Source organism: Theropithecus gelada, chromosome 13 (genome assembly GCF_003255815.1).
Source record: "Theropithecus gelada isolate Dixy chromosome 13, Tgel_1.0, whole genome shotgun sequence".
In the NCBI taxonomy this organism is placed as follows: Eukaryota; Metazoa; Chordata; class Mammalia; order Primates; family Cercopithecidae; genus Theropithecus; species Theropithecus gelada.
The window spans coordinates 48,085,832-48,102,842 of record NC_037681.1 but is presented as its reverse complement, the minus strand read 5'-3'; positions in this window follow the sequence as shown (position 1 = coordinate 48,102,842).

The window sequence follows — 17,011 nt, the reverse complement described above, 5'->3', positions numbered from 1 at the left end:
ATCTCCCAGGCCTTGTGCTGTACATAAATGATGTCATTTCATCCTCACAACATGTATGTGAGGAGTTCTGCACATTGCACAATCCCAAGAGGACCCATCACGTGGCATTCAATGTGAATAGCACTCCCAGGAGTTAGAAAGCAGAGTAGCTTTGCCTGAAAATACCTTAAAAAGAGAGTATTACCTTGTTTTTTCATCAATGAGGAAATCAAAACAGAAAAAGAGGAAGGGAATTTGCTCAAGGTAAGTTTGCAAATTGCTCCTCTGTACAGCTCTAAAGTTGTATGAACCAAAGGAATACACAAGAGCGTGAAAGAGTTTTATAAACTGTAGAGTACCATATACAGCTGAACTATTCTTAGAAGGCAGTTACCTTAGCTTCCTCCTTCCTCCAACCCCCTGTGACCGTAAGGTACTGCCCTTTGATTTTCATTTCTAGAAATTGCTAGAAATCTTGGACAAGCCTGATCAGGAAAAGAGTTAGCAAACCTTTCCGGGGGAGAAGGCACAACCGAGCAGAAAGAGCTTTGCTCAAGGAAGGCTGACTGTAATGTACTGTGATTTATGCACTAAGAAAGACTTGGTGCTAGTCTCCATCAATTGCCCCCATGTGGGGCAAGAAAGCCACATGGAGCAAAACACTGGCAGAGGGAGCCCACTTCCAGCAAAGAGAGAGAAGCAAAGAAGAAAGAGCACCCCCTAATTGACTAGAGGCCAACACCCCCACACAGAGGTGCCCATGTCCTTTCGCCTGCCTGAGTTTACTGTGGGACCATGACCAACCCACCCTGCTCCTCACTTCGGTGGCGCCACTCCAGAGCCCCAGCCAAGAGCTGTGTAGCCCAGCTCAGCACTCTGTGGTGGCCTAGAAGGCCCCAGACTACCATGGCCAATGGCTTTCCATTTGCTGTCTACATCTGCCGTCCACCCAGCTGCTGCTGAAGACACCACATCTCCTACAAGGAAACAGCACAGGAGAGTGAAGAGAGCATCAACCAGGGAGCAGATAACCTGGGGGAGAATCCCAGCCCTACCTCTCCCTGGCTATGACCTTGGGCGGCTGACCTCTCACCTTGCTTTCTTCCTGTACAAAATGGAATCAGCTCCCGCCTCACAGGGTGTGGTGAGGATTGAGTGAGCTCACACGTGCCCTTGGGGAAGAGGCAAGTAATGGAGCTAGTGTAGAAAGTTTAAACAATAAGAAGGGGTGGGTGTGGCCACTGCCAGCTCCAGGGAAGGCTCCTGATTCAGCCCTGGCTGCCACAGGAATGCAAGCTCGGTGTTGGCAGATCTTTTTATTTGTCAAGAAAAATCAGATATCTGGATTTTTATGTGAACTTTTCCAATTTTCAAAAGCCTGTGAGGACAGAACAAAGCATGTCTGCAGATTGTCAGGGTGCAGACTCGGATGACTACGACGTTCCTGCAACGCTCTTGGCCTGGCCCCTGCCTGGTCCCTTCCTCCTCTCCCCATTCTACCTCTTCCTGGCTAGCTCCCTAAGGCCTTGCCTTTCCCTCTGGTGTCTCTCACCCTCATTGTAAAGTGGGCAGAGGCCAGCTCAGCCCTGGAGTGGCCAGAATTCAAGGCCCTGGGGCTGAGGGAGAGCAGGTCGGCTGGCATTATGAGGATAGGTGTTCTCAGCAGAAGCGGGGTAGGTACAGGACTGTTACCTGGAAGCCCTACCGAGCCTCTTCCCCGACAGGGATGGGGAAAGGTGAGGAGCAGGCAGATACCTGCAGCCACAAAATGAATGAATGAACGAACAACGAACAGCCCAACCACCGATGCCTCAGGTGGAATTTGGCAGCTGTGCGGTAGGATGGGAGATTCTCTGGGGCTCTTCTCAATAATGTTGAGGGAGCACCCAGAAAAGTCCTCCTGCAAAAATTGGTGGAGCCTTTGGGAGTCACAGCCCAGCAAACCGGCTCAGGGCCAGGGCCCAGTGAAGCCGGCTGCCTCCCAGCACCCAATCTCCATCTTGGGCCTTGGATTAGAATCAGCCACCCCCTCTCCGCGCCTTCCCGAGAGCCCCGCCGGGGCTGCCGGAAGCGGGGGTGCAGGGCGCGGGCACGGGGGTGGGCCCTTGCATCAAGGCCCTTCCCAGAAGGGGCAGCGCCTTCCCAGCACCGGCCTGCTGGTCTCCCCCGCGCCCGCCCTTCCCGGATATCCCGGCGACGCGCGCTGCAGCCTTTCCCGGGCGGCTCGGGTCGGCGAGGTCCGGGAGCCCTCGGTGCCGCGATGGGAAGTGCCTGCCCACGGCCCGGCCTGGGGACACACTCCAGCGCCCTCCACGCCCCTGAGCTGTTCCTGGGAAAGGGTGTGGACGAAGCCCCCGCACAACCCCTTTCTTTCTCTTGGCACTTCCCAGTAAACCCTCCAGGTGTCCGGGTGGGGCACTTTCAACGGCCGGGCCCCGCCCTGGGTCCGGGTCTGCGGCCCGCACCTTCGCTGCAGAGCGCGGTGCAATCGCGGTGGGGTTGGAAGGGGTCAGGGCTCCTGCCGAGCCAAGTCTCCTCCTCTGCCTGGGCCTCAGTGCCCACCACATGGACAAGCCTTGAAACTCATCCATCCAAACATCAGATAAACCTAAACTGAGGGACATTTCACAAAACTACAGAAAGATGAAGGGCTGAGGAACTGCACCAGACGGAAGCAAAGGAAAGAGACAGAACAACTAGATGCAGTGCGTGATCCCAGCTTGTATCTTGGTGGGGGGAAAACTGCTGTTAAGGACATAATTGGTAAAATTTGCATGTGGATTATATAACAGTAATATTGTATCAATGTTAAATTTCCTGAATTGGATCACTGAAACGTGGTTATGAAAAAGAATGTCCTTGGTTTGGCTTCTCTGAGGTATTTAGGGATAAAGGGACATGTCTGCAACTTCACCTCAAAATGGTTCAGAAATAAAATATAAGTACATTATTATTCCCAAACAATTAAGCATATGGTTATTGTATGGCCCAGAAATTCCACTCCTAGGTATATGTCCCAGAGAAATGAAACATATGTCCACACAAAAACTTGTACGGGAATGTTCATAGCAGCATTATTCATAATAGGCAAAATACAGAAACAACCCAGTGTCCATCAAGTGATGAATGGATAGCCACAATGTGATACTTCCCTATATTGGACTGTAATAAAGCCATAAAAACGAATGAAGGGCTGATACGTGCTACAGTGGACGAATCTTGAAAACATGATGCTAAGTGAAAAAAGTGAGCCACTAAAGACTACAGATTATATGACTCTGTTTATACACAATGTCCAGAATAGACATTGTAGTCTATTCTGCCTGTATAGAGACTACATATTATAGTCTCTATAAAGATGGAGAGTAGGTTAGTGGTTGCTTAGGGCTGAGGTGAATTGGGTTTAGGGAGGTGATAGCTAAAACAGGTACAGGGTTTTGTTTTTTGATTTGTTTTTCTGTTTTTGGGATAGGGTCTCACTCTGTCAGGCTGGAATGCGGTGGTGCAATCATAGCTCACTGCAGCCTCAACCTCCTGGGATCCTCCTGTCTCAGCCTCCCCAGGAGATGGGACCAAAGGCACATGCTACCACACCTGGCTAATTTATTTTTTATAAAGATAGGGTCTTGCCTTGTTGCCCAGGCTGGTCTCGAACTCCTGGGCTCAAACAATTCCCCCCACCTTGACCTCCCAAAGTGCTGGGATGATTACAGGTATAAGCCACCACCACGCCTGGCCCAGAGTTTCTTTTTTAGGTGATGAAAATATTCTAAAATTGGCTGTGTGGTAATGGTTGCATATATGGTATATGACTTGTATCTCAACGAAGCTGTTATAATAATATGTATTTATGTAGACAGACAAAAAAAAGAAAGTGGTTGATAAAGCAAATGTGGCAAAATGTTAATGACTATTGAAACTGGGGGAAGGATATTCAGAAATTAATTGTAGTATTCTTGTATCTGTCCTGAGTGATATGGTTTGTCCCCACCCAAATCTCATCTTGAATTGTAGTTCCCATAATCCCCACATATCATGGGAGAGACTCCGTGGGAGGCAATTTAATCATGGGGGCGGTTACCCTCATGCTGTTCTCATGATAGTGAGTGAGTTCTCACGAGATCTGATGGTTTTATAAGGGGCTTTTCCCCCTTTTGGTTGGCACTTCTCTCGCTGCCGCCATGTGAAGAAGGACGTGTTTGCTTCCCCTTCCGCCATGATTATAAGTTTCCTGAGGCCTCCCCAGCCATGCTGAACTGTGAGTCAATTAAACCTCTTTCCTTTATAAATTTCCTGCTCTCAGGTATGTCTTCATTAGAAGCATGAGAATGGACTAATACACTGAGATTGAAATTACTTCAAAGTTTTAAAAGTTTATTATTTTATTATTATTATTATTATTTTGAGATGGAATCTCACTCCATTGCCCAGGCTGGAGTACAGTGGCAAGATCTCAGCTCACTGCCACCTCCCGCTCCCTGGTTCAAGTGATTCTCCTGCCTTAGCCTCCTGAATATCTGGGATTACAGGCATGCACCAGGATGCCCAGCTACCTTTTTTTTTTTTTTTTTTTTTTTTTTGAGACTAAGTCTCACTCTTGTCCCCCAGGCTGGAGTGCAATGGCACGATCTCGGCTCACAGCAACCTCTGCCTTCCAGGTTCAAGCGATTCTCCTGCCTCAGACTCCCGGGTAGCTGGGATTACAGGCGTCTGCCACCATGCCCAGCTAATTTTTGTATTTTTAGTAGAGACGGGGTTTCACCATGTTGGCCAGGCTGGTCTTGAACTCCTGACCTCGGGTGATCCACCCACCTCAGCCTCCCGAAGTGCTGGGATTACAGGTGTAAGCCTCTGCGCCTGGCCTAAAAGTTGATTTTTTAAAAACAGAGAAATTTACCTATCTACCCACCTTCCATCTACAGGCTGGTCATGGAAAGGTTGCAGTACAGGTTCAGGAGCATGACAATCTGGACTCCAAGCTCAACTCCATTGTTTTCTCAATTGCATTACCTTGAGTTAGTTACCTGACTGCCCTGGGTCTCAGTTTCCTTGTCTGTAAAATGGTAATGACACCAATAGTACCTACGACAGAGAGCTTACAAAGGATTAGAGATAGTACACATGAAGCTGTTAACTTTTCTCATGTGGTAAGTGCTTAATAAATGTTAGCTATTATTGTTCATTTGAAACAATTTTAAGGCTGGGAGCAGTGGCTCATGCCCACTGCTTTGAGTGCTTTGAGAGACTGAAACAGGAGGATCACTGGAGGCCAGGAGTTCAAGACTGGCCTGGGCAACAAAGTGAGACCCCCCCCCATCTCTACAAAAAAATTGAAAAATTATCCAGGCATGGTGGCGTGTGCCTTTAGCCTCAGCTACATAGGAGGATCTCTTGAACCCAGGGGTTTGAGGTTACAGTGAGTGAGCTATGATCATATGACTGCACTCCAGTCTGGGTGACACAGTGAGACCCTGTTTAAAAATACACACACACACAAACACAAACAATTTTAAAATAATTTGTCATTTCCTTTTGTTATTACAAAAGTAATACTTTTTTATTTATTTATTTTTTTTGAGACAGAGTCTCGCTCTGTCACCAGGCTGGAGTGCAATGGCGTGATCTCAGCTCACTGCAACCGCCTCCCGGGTTCAAGTGATTCTCCTGCCTCAGCCTCCCGAGTAGCTGAGACTACAGGCACACACCACCACACCCAGCTAATTTTTACATTTTTAGTAGAGATGAGGTTTCACCAGGTTGACCAGGATGGTCTTGATCTCCTGACCTTGTGATCTGCCTACCTTGGCTTCCCACAGTGCTGGGATTATAGGCATAAGCCACTGCGCCTGGCCCTACAAAAGTAATACATGTTCATTATGGAAATTTTGGAAAATGCAGATACACAAACAAGGAAATAAAAATCACTATGCCCCCAAATTCTGTGAAAATTGCTGTTAACACTTTGGCATGTACCCTTCTGGGCTGTGATATATTTACAGTATATGTAATACAATGTTTAGCATATTGTACATATTATTTTATAACTTGCTTTGTGCACTGTACATGACAGACATTTACTATTTACCACATGCCAGGTGCTCAACTTAGTGCTAAGGGTTCTGACACGAATAGGACAGTCACCTAGCTCTTGGGAGCGAGTGAAATCTAGAAGTAGGAGAGACTTATTAGCCAATAATTACAGGGGACAATTTGATAGAACGTACTTTGATGAAAAGAAGGGTTTGCTCAGTTCAGCTTGAGATGTTGAAATGGCTTTTCAGAGGTTCTCAGTGGGTAAAGAGACATTTCAGACAGAGAAATGGGGAAGTCCTACTTGGGCAGAGGAAACGCTGTGCAGACCAGCTGGGGCATGTTTATGGCCTGTTTCAGTAACTGGATCATAGCAGGAGGCAGGATGGAATAGCAGCATGGCTGGGACCAGATCCTAAGGGGCCTTCAATGGCATGCCAATGTTTCTGAGTACTGCGCAGTCTTCAAGGGTTAGAACAGATCGCCAACCTTCCAGTGCTTCCTCTCATAACACAGTATTTAGATTCCCAGACGTTGGAGCTAGATCGGCTGAGTTCAAACCCTTGTCTGTGCAACTACCAGCTGTGTGACCTTGGGCAAGTTACTTAACCTCTCTGAACCTTGATTCCGCCTGCAAACGATGGGAAAAATAATAGAACCAATCTCTCTGGGTTGCTGTAAAGATTAAATTAATTTACAGTGCATATAACATGCTTACAGCAATGTCTGGCACACAGTAAGCACTAAGTGTTTGTTGTCCTCTACCATCACCTCAACTCTCTCTTCTAGCAGCTGAATCTTCTGTAATTTAACCCCAAGGATGTCTACGAGCAAGGTTTACCTAGAGCCCTGGTTTGCAGGAGCAGGTTGTCAGAGCTGGAGCTGGGGAGCTTCCAGCCAAACCCTGAGACGTGGGGAGGGGTCAAGAAAGGAGCTTCCTTACCAACCACTTCTGGGGAGACCCTAACTAACATCTCGTCCCTCCTCCCCACTGTCAGGAAGGCATCCCCAGGGCTGGGACCGGGCACATACAGCGGCCTTCTCTCTTGAGGAGAAAGCTGTGATGGAAACCCTTTTCTCTAGGGAGGAAATGGGCAGGAATGACATTTGTGTCCCCACCAGTATGCAAATCATCTTGTGAGACAAATGATTTTGCAGGAAAACACATCCTATTTCCTCTAGAACATTTCCCTTGATGTCTTAGGGGAACGGGTTGGGATGGTCAGAGTCAGAGCAAGTGTCCAGAAAGCTCCTGACCACTGGCCCCTGTCCCAGAGAAGCCAGGGGGTGGTAGAGAAGGGACTAGGCTTGGCAGCCCTAGGTTTGGCAGCTGAAAAGGAAACTGGCCCCAGGCACACAAGCTCCCTCGCCAGGTTTTCCCAGATGATAAGGGTGCAGGGAGGCCTAGTGGAGCAGCATCTGGGGAGCCAGGGGTCCTGGCTTCTAGGGCTAGCTCAGCCCCTCACAGGGAGGCCTGGTGGAACAGTGTCTGGGGAGCCAGGGGTCCTGGCTTCTAGGACTAGCTCAGCCCCTCACCCACAGCATGACCTTTGACAAGTCATTTCCCTCTGTAGGCCTGAGTTTCCTTATCTGTAATATGAGAGGGTTAAATGAAATCAAGTGTTTATAACTTGGGGTACATAGATCCCTAAATCATCAATGGGCTTCAAGGGATTGCTGCCACCCCTCAAGTGTATGCAAATATACAACTGTGCATGTGTATATTTTTCTGCAGAGGTGTGCAAAGCTGTCATCAGTTCACAGAGGGATCTATTATCCAGACAAAAGTTTAGGTGGTCTCTGGGCTCCTTTGAGCTGGATGCTGGGCAGATGGAAGTTTCTCAAGGCCAAGGATATGCCTTTAACACCAGCAAGGCATGGTATCTGGCACACTGTAGAGGCTCAATGTTTGTTGAATGAATGAATGAATGACACTCATCAAATGCTGGGTCATGAGCACAGCAAAGGGCGGAGATGGATATTGGCGCAGGGTCTCAGCTTTGGGACTAAAGTGGGCCAGCGAGAAGGCTAGTAAGGGGTCAGGGTTGGGGGAGAACAGGAGAGGTATCAGAATGTATCCTGAATCTGCTCAGTCCAGGGTCTGTCTGGCTTGGGTTTCTAGTCACTACCAGGCGTGCACACCTCTCATTCCCCTTTGTTCCTTATGGAAGACTCAGCCAAGCCAAACCCAGCCCCAGGTTCAGCAACTAAATCAGTTTGTTTGCAGCAATTAAAATTCTCAAGCTTCTCCAACCAGAAAATCCATCAAACTTGAAGAATGTAGCCTGGTCTCCAGGGGTCACTGGAACTGGTATGGAAGTGAAAGTAAAAGCAGGAGTCAGCCTGTCTGCCTGCCAAAGATACCTACAGCCCTAACAGCCCCCTATACCCTTCATTCGGACGCTGCCCCCACTTGGACTTTTGGCTGAACTCTGTCACCCTCTAGTACCTTTGAGCTTTTCCTGTCCACTCATACCTTCTGTTGGCCTACAAATATGCACTGGTTTCTACACTGGTCTCTCTTGTCCTTAAAATGCCTTCACCAGTTTTTTTATGATCTGGGAAAATGCTTGTGACTTGATGATTAGGATACACACATACACACACACACACACACACACACACACACACAAATTGTATATCTATAGTAGTCTCAACCCCAAAATATAAAACATGTAGAAATACATATACACAAACATAATGTTTTGATGTTTGCGCTATATTAAGACCATTCTGTTTCTCCCCTTCTGTTATAAAGGAAATGTGCTCAGATGAGAGGGATTCTGAGAACTCAACAGCAGAGGCGGCACAGGGCCTGAGGGCATCTGTGTGGCAGGGGAGGCCCCCCAGGGAGGACAACTGCATGGTCCAAGACCCAGAGGCCCCCAGGCAGGTACAGCCCTGGCTAAAGGAAGCTCATGTAGTTCCCTGGGAAGGCCAAGCTTGGGAAAAACGGTTTCAGCTGCTCATGCCCTTTGAGGTAGGACCTCAGCCCATTGGAAGGAGTAGGGGGATGGGGTGGGTACACGACCTAGCAGAATCCATTCTCTTGGAGACGGCTGGCAAGGGCTGGGGCCAGGCCTGGAGTTCCTGACTAAGCCTGCTCTGCCTGGAGAACTGAGGCAGACCAGCTTTCCCCCAGGCAGAGGCCAGTACAGGGGAGGCAGATGAGAGATGGTAGGGATTCCCAGTTAGTCTCCCCAGGCCTCACCTCAGCAGGCTAGATAACTAGTCAGGGAAGTCAAGCATGGGGGAAATGCCTCCTCTCATTTCTCAAGGGAGAACTGGAAGCTGTTTCCCCCTTTGCACTTTTCAGTCTGGCTTCCAGCCTCATCTGTTTTCTGGAACCATCCTCTTTCCAGAGCCCCAGAGGCCTCCATCCAATAGAAGTAGTGTTAACATTGCCAGTGCCCCCTTCCTGGAACCCTCTGCATCCTTGGCCTTTCTGGCCTCAAGTTCCCCATTGTTCTTCCCCTCAGGTCACCCCTTCCTCCTTTACTGTGCCCTTTACAAGCCCTTCCTTCCCTGCTGTGGGAACCCCCAATGCTCAGGCCTTGGGATTCTGCTCTTCCTTCTCTACGGTGGGCTCCCTTAGAAAAGTTAGCTCTCTCCAGGTTTCGACTGATGCTTCCACATCAATGACATAATGGACAGTAGAAAGACATGGTCACTACTGGATAGGGGATAGATTTTTAAAAAAATAATATCCTCCATTTTGGGAGGCCGTAGGCAGATCACCTGAGTTCAGGAGTTCAAGAACAGCCTGGACAACATGGCGAAACCCCATCTCTACTAAATATACAAAATTTAGCCAGGCATGGTGGCACATTCCTCCCAGCTACTCAGGAGGCTGAGGCAGGAGAATCGCTTGAATCCAGGAGGCGGAGGCTGCAGTGAGCTATGGCGGCACCATTGCACTCTAGCCTGGGCAACAGAGCAAGACTCTGTCTCAAAATAATAATAACGATAATAATAATAGTAATAATATTCTCACTTTGCAGAGAGGAAAGGATTCAGATGAGTTAGGACACCCACCTGAGGCAACCGCCCTTTTTACCACCTTCTCTTCCGTCATGGCCCCATCTCCCACAGCGACCTGTGAGGCTGTAACACCACAGAAGGAAGCCTCGCTTAATCAAGAGTGGCGGGGCCAACTCCTCCTGCCCAACCCCATGCCACGGCCAGATCATTGTCAAGCTGTCCAGGCATGTGTCATGGCCACTCCCTGACCTGACTTGAACATCGGCCTTGGGAGGAATGTAGAGCTGTCAGTCTGACTTCCTCTTCCTTTCTCCCCTCTGTCCCTGCTGAGAGCATTAAGGGAGGAGTCATAGTTCTCTTTGTTTCCAGAATAAGTATTAAAATAATAATAGGCAGCTAGATGCAGTGGCTCACGCCTGTAGTCCTAGCACTTTGGGAGGCCGAGGCAAACAGAGACCTGAGGTCAGGAGTTCCAGACCATCCTGGCCAACATGGCAAAACCCTGTCTCTACTAAAAATACAAAAATTAGCCGGGCATGGTGGCGCATACCTGTAATCCCAGCTACTCAGGAGGCTGAGGCAGGAGAATCACTTGAACACAGGAGGCAGAAGCAGCAGTGAGCTGAGAGTGCACCATTGCACTCCAGCCTGGGTGACAGAGCAAGATTCCAACTCAAAAAAATGTCATAGGCTATAATAGTGCTGTTGCCATTTGACCAGTGTCTATTACACTGAACATCTACTATATACCCAGAACTTTCCTGGCTTCTAGGGATATGGCAATGAGCAGAAAATTTTCTTTTTTTTTTTTTTTTTTCTTTGAGACAAAATCTCACTCTGCACCTAGGCTGGAGTGCAGTGGTGCAATCTCAGCTCACTGCAACCTCTACCTCCTGGGTTCAAGTGATTTTCGTGCCTCAGCCACCCAAGTAGCTGGGATTACAGCCATGCTTCACCACACACAGCTAATTTTTTTTGTATTTTTTAGTAGAGATGGGGTTCACCATGTTGGTTAGGCTGGTCTCGAACTCCTGGCCTTAAGTGATCCACCCACCTCAGCCTCCCAAAGTGCTTGGATTACAAGCATGAGCCATTGCACCTGGCACAGAACAAATTTTTATCCTATATATTGTAATAGAACTGTATTGAAGGAAATATTTCAGTCTTGGATGACACATACTTAAACCCATAAAGATGATAAGGCCCAAACATTTGCACTATCGAGGAGACCTACTGTTTTGTCTGCCCAGAACAGCACCTCCCTTCTTTGGGGGGAACTGCTTCTTCACCAATTCAGCTGTAATTATGGAAGGAGCTGCCAATTATTGTGTATTGCTGCAGTGTTCACAGGAATGAGTGTGGAACCCAGGTTGGGCCAGTCACCGAATCCTAGGAGCCTCCTGGCCTCAGTGATTGGTCTAGGAAGAGTCACATGATGTGGGTTGAACAAATCAGAATGCTTCCATAGCTTTTTCCTTTAAAATTTTTAAAATTAATTTTAAGTACATAAATTATACATGAATATGTTATCATTGAAAAAGTTCAAACCTGATCATCTCCCTAAATCTCAACACCTAATCTTAGCTTCACCAGAGACAACTAAGGTAATTTAGACCTTTTTCTATGCTTTTTTTTTTTTTTTTTTTTTTGAGACAGAGTCTTGCTCTGTAGCCCAGGCTGGAGTGCAGTGGCGTGATCTCGGCTCACTGCAACCTCCATCTGCCAGGTCTTGGTTCAAGCAATTCTCCTGCCTCAGCCTCCTGAGTAGCTGGGATTACAGGCACCTGCCACCACGCCCGGCTAATTTTTGTATTTTTAGTAGAGACGGGGTTTCACCATATTGGCCAGGCTGGTCTTGAACTCCTGACCTTATGATCCACCCACCTTGGCCTCCCAAAGTGCTGAGATTACAGGCGTAAGCCACCATGCCCGGGCTTTCCATGCATTTTCATACATTTAGAAATATGTTATAAGCATATATAATTATTACTTCAAGGTTTTGTTTTGGTTTTGCTTTATGCTTGAGTGATACTGTAATGTACCTATATACTACAAATTACATTTTTCATTTACCAAGATGTTTTAGGGGTTTATGTCAGTACATACTTCATTCTTTTTAATAGTTTCCAGATTTTCAGAGTATAAAATATACCATGGTTTAAAGATGGACACTTAGGGTATTCCTAATTTTGCATGACAAATAATTCTTCAAATAACACCCTGGCCTATGTTTCCTTGTGCATATATATGAGAGTTACTGGTCTGGATTTTGAGACATGGCATCATGAGATCCACGGTAACCACATTTCAAATTATAATAGATATTACCAAATTTCCCTCCAAAGAGACTGGGACAATTTATGTTCCCTGCAATAGTGTATCACAGCATTAGGGTCTCCGTTTTCCATTCCTTCGTCAGTCCTGGAGAAGAACCAAGTGTAACATTTTTGAACTGTGACGACTGCACACTGGTATGCTGCTGTTTGCTGTCCTCTAGCCGGAGCTGGTATGGAAGACTGCTTTCCTCTCTGGCCAAGGGGCTGTGAGGATGGGTGCAGAGCCTCGCAGCCTTGAGAGCTGGTGGAAAAACCAACATCCAGAGGGGAGGGGGAAGTCCCAAGGATGTCCACTTCTTGAAGCCAGTTGTTGTATCCCCGTCTCCACAGTAGTTTATGTAAGCCAACACCTTCGCCTTTGGGGCTCAAGCTAATTAGAATTTTGTTTCTGTTACTTTCAGCCGAAAGACTGAACTCATGATTAAAATGTATAAATGACCATTGTTTCTCTCATTCCTGGCCCTGAGATCACAAAGTTTACGCTGATTATTCTTTCTTACTGTTCTATTTCTCCTCTCCTCCCCGTTCCTTACTTTCCTCATGCCCACATTCCTCTCCCCAGGCACCTGTGGGGTCCTTTTCAGAGAGGGCAGAGGAGAGCAGGAAACAAAGCCCCCAGGGACAGGAGACGACGGGAAGGCCATGGGCCTGATTCCCCTGTGGAATCTTTCCAGAGTGAACACACGCACTCTCAGTTTCTGTGCCTCGGCCTTAGGCCAATGTTTCTGTTTCGACAGAAAAAGAAAAAAAGAAAGAAAAAGGAAAAGAGCAAAAAAAGCAAAATCTAAAAGACACAGTGGAAGAATCTGCCCTCCCTTTTTGTTTTGAATTATCATACCCCCCAGCACTGAGGGAAAACTCATTTTGTTAAAAATCGACATAGCAGTTGCAGCTTCTCAAACACAGACACAACATAAACACATAAACACAGGCTGTCAGTGTTCTTTTGATGGTATGTGTTTATTGTTTTATTTTATTAATAAAAGAGTGAGAACAGTGTGCTACATTATACCCAATCCAAAATAAAAGGAGAGCAGTTCAATATTTACTCCCATAACGACGCCAGGCCCCCCATTTGTAGGACGCTGGGGCCTGGTTCAGAGCAAGATGCTGTCTCCAGTTGCCACGACCCAAGGTGCTAGAGAGTTCTGAGTGTAACCCTTCTCACATATGAGCTCATCTCACCCTGGAATGATTCTAAGAAGTACGAATGGGATAGGGACAACATCCCCATTTCAGAAAGGAGGGGCCCTGGGGAAAGAGGCTGTGTCCTTCAGGGCCAAACAGTGAGAGAGGAATGGGACAAAAGCCTCCCCTCCCAAGACTACATGTCTGTGAGAAAACTGCTGGAGAAAGGCTAGCCAGGCAGGGAGCCTGGGTGCAGGAGGTGGAGGGAGGGCGGTGAGCCCCCAGCATGGCTGCATGGCCAGGAGAGCTGGGAGAAGGGTCATGTACCCTGAAATTCACAGAGGGGATGGCACAAGAGGATCCACTGCAGACTCTCATTATGACCTAGTAAATCTTCAGTAAAAGCCTCTGCCCCGCCATGTTTGGCGGGAAAAAACCGTTTTCTGGAAGCTGCTAAGGGGGCTGAATTTTGCATTACATTGGCTGGGGTCAAAAGAATCAACTCACAAGTGAGTTGTCTACGAGACCCCTGTACGCGCATATTTGCTTTATTCACTGCTGTATCCCTGATGTCTACAACGGTGTCCGGCACAGAGTGGATTGCTCAGAAAATTATTTGTGTAATAAACACATAGAACTCTTTACATCTGCAATCTCTGTCACACCCACCCCTGTGTCTCCCTTCTCCAAAGTCTGGCTTAACATTCACAGAGACTCTGCTGTGGCTGACCCACTCCGTGCCCAGCACTAAACCCTTGGTTCCCTCCGGGGACCTGAGAGGTCCCTGAGCTTCTGGAGCTGCCTTCTCAGTTATTGCAGGTTTCCTCCCAACCCAGAGTATGTGCAGCGCCCTGACCTGCTGCCCCAGCAGGTCCTCATTAGTACTCCACAGCCCACTCCAAGTGTGGGCCAGGGTAGAGTGAGGACGCTCTCCCAGCAGCACAGTGAGAGCTAGCAGCCTTGTCTTTTGCCTGTGGCCAGGGCAGGAATGTGAACTTTTCATCCCGGTTCTTCAAGCAAGGCTTCAGGCTCGCCCCCTACTGTGGGAGTGGAGGAACTTCATCCAGAGCACAACTCTCAGGCTTGGAGTTCAGCATCCTTTATCACCTTTCTCTGAGCTAGGGCTGAAGCCTCAACCTTCACTTGGGTTAGGATATGTGACTACAAGCAAAGCTTCACCTCTCTCAGCCTCAGTTCACTCATCATAAAGGGGTTAGGAAACAGCTGAAAATGCCATCCCTGTTCACCTGACAACAATATGGTGAGGATTAAATGAGGGCAGATGGCCAGGTGTGGTGGCTCACACCTGTAATCTCAGCACTTTGGGAGGCAGAGGCGGGCAGATCACTCGAGGTCAGGAGTTCAAGACCAGACTGGTCAACATGGTGAAACCCTGTCTCTACCAAAATACAAAAATTAGTCAGGCGTGGTGGCGGATGCCTGTAATCCCAGTTACTTGGGCTGAGGCAGGAGAATCACTGGAACCTGGGATGCAGAGGTTGAAGGCGGCTAAGATCATGCCACTGCACTCCAGTCTGGGCAACAGAGGGAGACTCCATCTCCAAAATAATAATAATATAAATAAAATAAAAATACAAAAATCAGCTGCACACGGTGGCTCAGGCCTGTAATCCCAGCACTTTGAAAGGCTGAGGCGGGTAGATCACTTGAGGCCAGGAGTTCAAGACCAGCCTGGCCAACATGGCGAAGCCCTATCTCTACTAAAAATAGAAAAATTAGTGGGGTACAGTGGTGCACACCTGTAATGCCAGCTATTTGGGAGGCTGAGGCAGGAGAATCACTTGAACCCAGGAGGTGGAGGTTGCAGTGAGCCGAGATCACGCCACTGCACTCCAACCTGGGCGACAGAATGAGTGAGACTCCTTCTCAAAACAACAGCAACAACAAGAAAAAACTACAAATTAGGGCAGACGTGACAATTCCTTGCCTTTGTCAGGCTCTGCAAAGCTGTGGGGTTGCTGTTTCCTAACAGTAGGCCAGTGAACAAACAATAAATATCCATACCTTCGTTGCCCAGACCCAAGGCAGAGCAGGGGCCTTTTCCTCCATACGCCTTAGCCCAGGCTGCTCTGTGTAAGCTCTTGCTGACTGAAGGCTGCAGGCTCCTGGGCTATCTAAAGGACCTGGATATGACACCCTGGCAGATCCTGCTGGCTAGAGATGGGGAGCCCTGGTCCCCTCCATTCTTAGGTCTCGTGATCAGAGGCAGCAGCTATTCATCTATCCAAGTGGGGAGCCATTGGCATGTGGAAGGCCATAGAAACTCGGGTTAGACGCCTGCTGGGCTGAGACAGAAGCTGAAAGGCCATCAGGGACAGAGCTTGTCTCCCCACACAATCCTGAGCCCCACATGAGGACCCAGGGCAAATGTGGGGTGCAGAGGCTGCTTCTCACTGTGGTCTCAGACAAAGGAAAATCCCCAAGGCCCTGGCGTGCAGGAGTAGTGAGGCACCCCTTGTGGGTTGCCAAATTTAGCAAATAAAAATACAAGACAGATGTGCCACTTAGATGTGAATTTCAGATAAGCATCAAGTACTTTTAAAATATAAGTATGTCCCATGGAATATTTGAGATATACTTATACCAAACATTATTTGTAATTTATCTGAAATTCAAATTTAACTGGGCATCCCATATTTTATCTGGAAACCCTCCAGACCCTCCAGGGCTCGGGGGGCCCAGCCCCTTCCCACAGCCCGCAGCCGCACCCCACAGGAGGTTCTGGACACTCTCGCAAGAGGATGCTTCCTGCTGCCTGCCAGATGGTGACCCCAGCAGCCCAGCATGGGTGGAAAGAGGAAAGGGAACACAGCAGTCCCCTTAGATTTCACCCTTGAGTCTCTGTGAGGTGAGTCACTTATCACCTTCACAGGGCCTTGTCCATATCAAAGGAGGTCATGGTGGCGAAGTGCTTTCACATTACAAATGTCCTTCCCCTGCGTGGGGTGTTGTGGCAGGGCCTCCACTTGCCTTTGCTTAGCTCTTAAGGGTTGGCGTCCCTGGTGACCCTCCCTTTTCCCTGAGTCATCTCACCCACTGCCTGGCTCCAGTCACATCTATAAGTGGATGGCAACCCACTTAGCACTCCGGCCCCCTTTACAGTAGAATAAATATACACCACTTCTTCAGGGGAAACAGCCTCAGACCCCTATTTTCATGTGCCTACTGGACACCCTCCTGGGAGCCTTTCTGTCCTCGTCCCGCCCCCTCTGCCGCTGCCCACAGGCGGACTCTGCCAGCTCTTCTCTGAATAACGGAGGCGGCCCCCAGCTTGCCCTGCCCCAGTTCCCTGCCCACATCACACCCAGGGGTGAGTTTCTAAAATCCAATCTGACCGTGGCGCTCCTCTGCGTAAGACCCTTCCATGGCTTCCTCTTGGTCTTGGGATAAAGTCAAAACACCTTGTCTGTCTTCTGCTCTCATACAGACATATTTCTTGTCATGTCATCAACTGGCCAGCGCTGTCGCTCTTCTCCAGCCCACTGTCCCACTAAATGCCTCCAGGCCACTGTCCCACTGTCTCTGCCCAGCCTGCC